This window comes from Cibotium barometz, chromosome 26 (assembly GCF_041138505.1).
Source record: "Cibotium barometz isolate CiBa-2024 chromosome 26, ASM4113850v1, whole genome shotgun sequence".
Taxonomy (NCBI): domain Eukaryota; kingdom Viridiplantae; phylum Streptophyta; class Polypodiopsida; order Cyatheales; family Cibotiaceae; genus Cibotium; species Cibotium barometz.
Window position 1 is genome coordinate 38802113 of NC_141071.1, and position 6558 is coordinate 38808670.

A 6558-nucleotide genomic window follows, 5' to 3' on the forward strand; every position below is an offset into this window, starting at 1 on the left:
CAACTACTCTTCCCTATTTGTGTTGGCGAGACTATACCCTTGTCGGGAGCTCTACGGGAGGCACCGGCAAACGATCTCTGATTGAGGAGATTTCTTCGCGGGAGTAAAGCTATAGGGCAACTATTTAGTCCTGTCGGATTGATTTTTTCGGGCCAAAAACGCGTTTCAGGTGCGTTAGGACCTCCATTTTTCAGAAAGCAGGCAATTTCGAGCATAGCGGGTAAGTCATCGATTCTTTGCAGAACTCTGTTTTAAGAATTGCAGGAAGACAGATTGGTTGTGCAGACATTGTGTGTACTGCAAGGAGGTCAACAATTGCCATTGGGTGTATGTATGCACATTGAGATCACTGGTTGTGACATTTGAGTTGTAAGAGCCTCAACTACTCTTTCCTATTTGTGTTGGTGACTACATCCTTGTCGGGAGCTCTACGGGAGACACCTGATTGAGGAGCTTTCTTCGCGGGAGTAAAGCTATAGGGCAACTATTTTTGTCCTGTCGGACTGATTTTTTCGAGGCTGAAAACGCGTTTCAGACGTGTTAGGACCTCCATTTTTTAGAAAGCAGGCAATTTCAAGCATAGCAGGTAAGTCATCGATTCTTTGCAGAACTCTGTTTTAAGAATTGCAAGAAGACAGATTGGTTGTGCAGACATTGTGTGTGCTGCAAGGAGGTCAACAATTGCCATTGGGTGTATGTATGCACATTGAGGTCACTGGTTGTGACATTTGAGTGTAGTACAGTACCGTTGTTGCAGAAAATACAGTAGTTTGTGCGCAGGACAAACCAAAGTGCTGTTTCTGGTAAATTTGTGTGTCTGGCAATATGTCAAATGATGGCATAAACCAGATTGTTATTGAGAAGCTTGACAAGAACAACTTCCACGCTTGGAGGTTCAGGTTCTGATGGGAAAGGGTTACTGGGACTACATTGATCACCGGAGATACCGGAGATCAATCCGACTACTGCAGATGTGAAAGAGTTCAAGGATTGGAACCAAGGAGCCAGAAAAGTTATGTATTGGCTCTCTATCAGTATACAGGACACCATGATTGGGCACATACAGGATACCAAGTCCCCAAAGGAGGCGTAGGACACCTTGGTAAAACTCTATGAAACGAATACCAAGGCACGAAAGATACAGTTGAAGAATGAACTTCATACTGTGGAGAAAAAGAGTATGTCTGTGAATGACTATGCATTGAAGATCAAGGGTATTGTGGAATCCCTTGCATCTACTGGTGTTTCAGTAAATGATGATGATAAGGTGGAAGTCTGTCTACGTGGTCTCGGACCACAATACAAGGCATTCAAGACGTCTATTTAGACTTGGGAAAACATTCCCAATTTCACAGATTTGGTGTCTATGTTGATTATAAAAGAGAAGAGCTTGGGTGAAGACCAACAGTCTTCACAAAACAAAAGTAGCTCAGAGCAACAGGCCTTCTACACAAGTTCAGGAAGAGGACGAGGTAGAGGAGGCCGTGGGTGGACGCGATCAAGGAGGTGGCCGAACAGGTAATCAAAATTATGGCCAGTAGCAGTAATAACAACAGTCCCAGAATTCACAACAACAACAATACGCAAGTGGAAGAGGCCAATTCAGAGGCAGGGGGAGTCAAAGAGGTCGTGGAAATTGGCAAAGGCAGTATAATGATACACGTGAATGCTTTTATTGTGGTAAGCCTGGTGGACATGTGCAGGGCAAATTGTTATAAGAAGTAGGCTGACATGCAAAATGGGAAATTGCAGCAAAACAACTATGCATCCTTGAGCAGAAACAATGAGGATAATGAAAGGTTTGTTATGCAGCATGTCGTTATTGCCATGTCTGAAAATGTTGAAGCAGCACCCACATAAAGATGATGTATGGTACGTTGATTCAGGTGCTTCAAACCACATGACAAGTCATGGGGAGTGGTTCAAGGCGATGAAAAACTTTGAAAGACCAGGTTTTGTGGAAACAGGGGATGACACTGCTCATCCAATTGCCCATGTTGGAGATGTGTCATTGTCTATGCAGGATGGCAAAGTGAAGTACCTTGCAGATGTACTTCATGTTCCGAACATAACAAAGAATCTGGTTTCAGTTGGCTAGATGATTGAGTAGGGTTTGCACGTTCGGTTTAACCACCCTCATGGTTGTTATGTTGAAGACTTTAATAAAGACAAGTGCAGGTTGGTTGCAAAAGGCAATAGAGTGGGCAGAATGTTTACATTGAATGTAAACATGCCTGAAGTGAGTGGTGCGATGTTTGCAAATGGTTCAAGAATTCTTGTAGTAGACACAGACATTTGGCGTAAAAGAATTGGACATGTGAATGTGCAGACAATGAAGTCTATGCAGACTAAAGGAATTGTGACAGGGCTGCCAAAGTTTAAAGTTGAAGGTATGCAGAAAATATGTGAAGCATGCCAATTTGGAAAGCAAACAAAGCATGTATTTCCACGTGACAGGCAGATTGAAAACTCCACCACACATGTGAAATAGGCGCCTCCTTCATGAGGGGGGAATTCCCATTGCGAGGTGTCAAAAATCCATTTTTTTAGTATTTCCTTTGGTCCTTAGTCCACTCTTCATCTTATGTGAGTATTTACTCATTTTTGGGGGGGGGAGTTTCTTTATTTCTTCTATTTATCTTCTTCACACATTTGGATGAATCTGATTGGCCCCTCAAAACCTTAATTTAAAGTTTTCAAATAAAATCTCGACCCCTAGGATAAGGCCTCTTGAACATATTATACTTGATTTCTAATGTACCTTTTGAAAATCTTTTTGAACTTCTGTTTCGGGGAAACTTATTTTAATAAGAAGAGATATTTTTCCATCCAAAAATATTCAAAATCTAAATAACCTCTCTCTAGACCGAAAGGGGTAGAAACAAGATCTTTTATATTTCTGAAGAGGGATTTGATTACAGGGGAAGATGCTGGACATCTTGAGAGGCTGGGGAGGAATCTTACATTCTCTCCCACTTGAAAAACGCGAGATGTCCTCATTTCGCAAATTGGGGGTAATCCCGCAACAGTTCGGCTTCTTTCTCCCAGGTGGCATCTTCAAAAGGATAGAACTTCCATTGACCAATAATTCTAGAACCTTTTCTCGAACATCAAGGATTTCTTTAGGTTGGAGTTCCATCTGCCCTTGGGTTGAAGAAGTTAAGATTTCATCATCAAGCACATGATTCGGGCTTGGTACATACTTTTTAAGAAGGCTGATGTGGGAGTTTTTTATTGTTCCTTCCACCCAACTGAACAATTTTATTGCTGTGTCCGGTTGCGGAGGGCTTCCATCTGCATCTCCTTGTTGAATTTTTTTATTTCTATCCTTAAGTTCCCTGCTCAGTTCTATAGCCAAACTGGGTACTTTGGTTGCTTTGGGAATTCCCAACCCATTTGGCTGGGGTTGCTTTTTCCTTCACACAAGGGTTGGTGTGGTTCTTGCTTGAATCAGGAGTTGATGTTGCACTATCTTACCGCCCTCTTCTTGATGACTCGACCTATTTGCGGTATTGGCACTGATTGGGGTTTGGGTACCCATATTGCTGCATTGCCTTGATAATATCCTTGTGCTCTAGTAGGTCCTTTTGGACCCATTGCTCACGGGCTCCTTGAGGTCTCTTTGGATGCTTCAAAAATCTCTACATGTTGGATAGGATCCCCTTCCCCAGAGAACTTTTGGACAAGTTTTGAAATGATATGGGGTTTCATCTGGGAAGGTTGCGATTCTAGAGTAGTGCCTAGTTCTCCAACCATCCCCCGGCCAAAATCTCTGTCGCCATATTTAGCAGGTCTGCCCTTGTGGCTACATTAAGGTCCATGGCTGGATCTATCCTAGGCCTTTGAATAATTGTTCCCCTCCTTCCTAGACCTTGTCCCCTTCTTGTATTGGCTCTTCTACGTATTTTGGGTCCATGGGATGGTCTAGTTGTACCTTTGACTCCCCATTAGTCGCCTCCGTATGTTTTTGCAGAATCAGGAGTTTCATGTCTTATAGCGCCTATACATAGTAGGATCCTCCGGTTATGTAGAAGGTGAAGAGAAGGGTGTGTGGGTGAATGGACCTATGGTCCACTAGCTCACCTATTTAAAGGTGGAGCTAGGCATTTTGTATGGAGCAAAAAGCCTAGTTGTATTTGAGCAACTTAATAAGCAATATATTTTCTTGTATTTTGCGAGTCTCTCTCCTCCACATAGTTGATCTAGCATGAGCACCACGAAATCTTATCAAGTCTCTCCTTAGTTAATCACATACCAAATGCTTCCTCCAGCATTTTGGCGTAAAATAATCCTTTAAAAGAAAACAGAGGTTCTATGCAAGTAGTATTCCCAGTTTGAGTTTGATTCCACAAAACCCTTTTTCCCATAATCTAGATTTTCTTAATGAGAATATTGATCTCACATCAGGGTAATCTACCCTCATTTGACTGAATTTCCAACTTGATTCTTGGTGATTTCTGTTAAGGAAAAACTACTCTAATTCAATGGTAATCTATTCTTTGTGTCAAGATTTGGAATTGGTCATGAGGTTTTTGCTTGATTCAGATTCGAGAGATGGGCAAGTAATTTACTGGCCACCATTCTCACAGTCGTGGTCTAACCAAAATTATTTGGTTTACTTCTAACTTTGATTCCTAAGGATTTTCTTCAAATAAAAATCTACTGAACTTCTAACTTTAAAGAAAGTTCTAACTTTATGAATTTCATTCCTTCCTAACCACAATAGATTAAGAAATAGCTCTATATACGAGAATATCGAGATTTTATAAAAATATATCGAGATTTTATTTTATAAAAATACTCTTCTTCCACTAATCCAATTTTGGGTATATATCAATTTGGTGATTTATCCACATAAATGTCTAAGAATATTCTTTCCAACAATTTAATTATCAACTTTAATATATCCTAATTTTCTAGGAAGAATTATGGTGAAAATTTCTCTTTTTACTTAAATATAAATATCCATTTTTTTTAATATGTCAAAAATTTCTCTTTTTGCATTTAAATGATTGAATTCTAAATGTAATGGAATTCCTCTTTTATCATTTAAAAATTCTTATGCATAAAATAAACTTATCAAAAATTTCTCTTTTTAAATTAAATAAAAATATCCATTATTTTACCAAAAATTCCTCTTCTTGCATTTAAATGATTGATTTTTGAATGTCATGGAAATTCCTCTTTTATCATTTAAAAATTCTTATGCATAAAATAAATTTATCATAAAATCTTCTTTTTTCTTAATTAAATAATTATGCATAAATACAAAAAGTATTCTTTCATAAATATGGTCAAAATCATTCTTTTCACTTAAAATTTCTAAACCTACAATATGGTAGGAGTTCCTCTTTTAGTATTATGCATAAAAATAAGATATGTATTTTTTTTGAAAAATTTACCATAGCTTCGCTTATTACTGATAATTTTCAAATTTCCTAAAAGAATAAAAGCTTGTAATGAAAATATGATAGAAGTTCTACTTTTAACCTTAAATTTAAATTATGAACTTAAATCATAATTTTAATCATAATTATAAACATAATTATGATTATCCCACTAGATTAAGCTTATTTCAACATTCCTCTTTTCCCAATTTGTTAGGATAATCCATTTCTCATTTAGAATCAGTTAAAGTAGTTCTTTTAACTACTCATAAAAAATCTAAAAGAAATATCCATTATTTTAATAGCACAAAATCATGAAAATATCATTTTCTTAATCTCTAGCTCATCAAGCCTAGAGTTTAGTTTTGAAATAAGAGATTATCTTCAAGAAACATTCTTTTGTTAAAGAATTAGCCATAGAGATGACTATTCTTTTTGAGAGAGAGATTTACTTAAAGAAAGCATTACAAATAAGCACAAAGATTAACTTTCTCTTAATTAAATATTAAGACTCTTAGAAAAAACTTGATTTGAATTAAAACAATCATTTAGAAAGCTTCTCAAGCTTGAGAGGGGTTGAGAAGAAGAAAGTTATTGAGGAAATTGAAAAAAAACCATAAAAATCAATCTTACCTCTAAGATTGGCTTGATTCTCTCTTTTAGTAGTAGTGAAGCTCCCAACCAATGAATTGGTTAGCAAGAGGAGAAGAGAACTCCAAGAGTTGTTGAAAAGAGAGAGAGAAGCTCCAAGCTCCCCAAAAGTAGAGAAAAATTAAGGGATAATAGAAAATATAATTATTTTAATATAATACTGGCATGGTATAGCTCAAAGATGAGAATACAAAGAAATAAGGGTCTATTTATAGGTTAGGGAGGCCACTAACCAAGTCCAACTGGGTTCTAGAATTTTCTAGCTTCAGTTTGACTCAATTTGGACAAGATTTGAACTAGTTTGGCTCCCTTTTTGATCCAGTTTAGTCCAGGAGAGAGAAAAATATCTCATTTTTTGGATTAAAAAACTCAAGTAATCATGAAGAATAAGGTGCCTCCTTGATATGGCATTCTCTCCTTACTGAAGTGTCAAAAATGCATCATCTCTCCTAAATGTCTCGTTTTTTTACTAATATCTCTTAATTTTTAACTAATAAACCTTGTACTCAATCAACTCTTC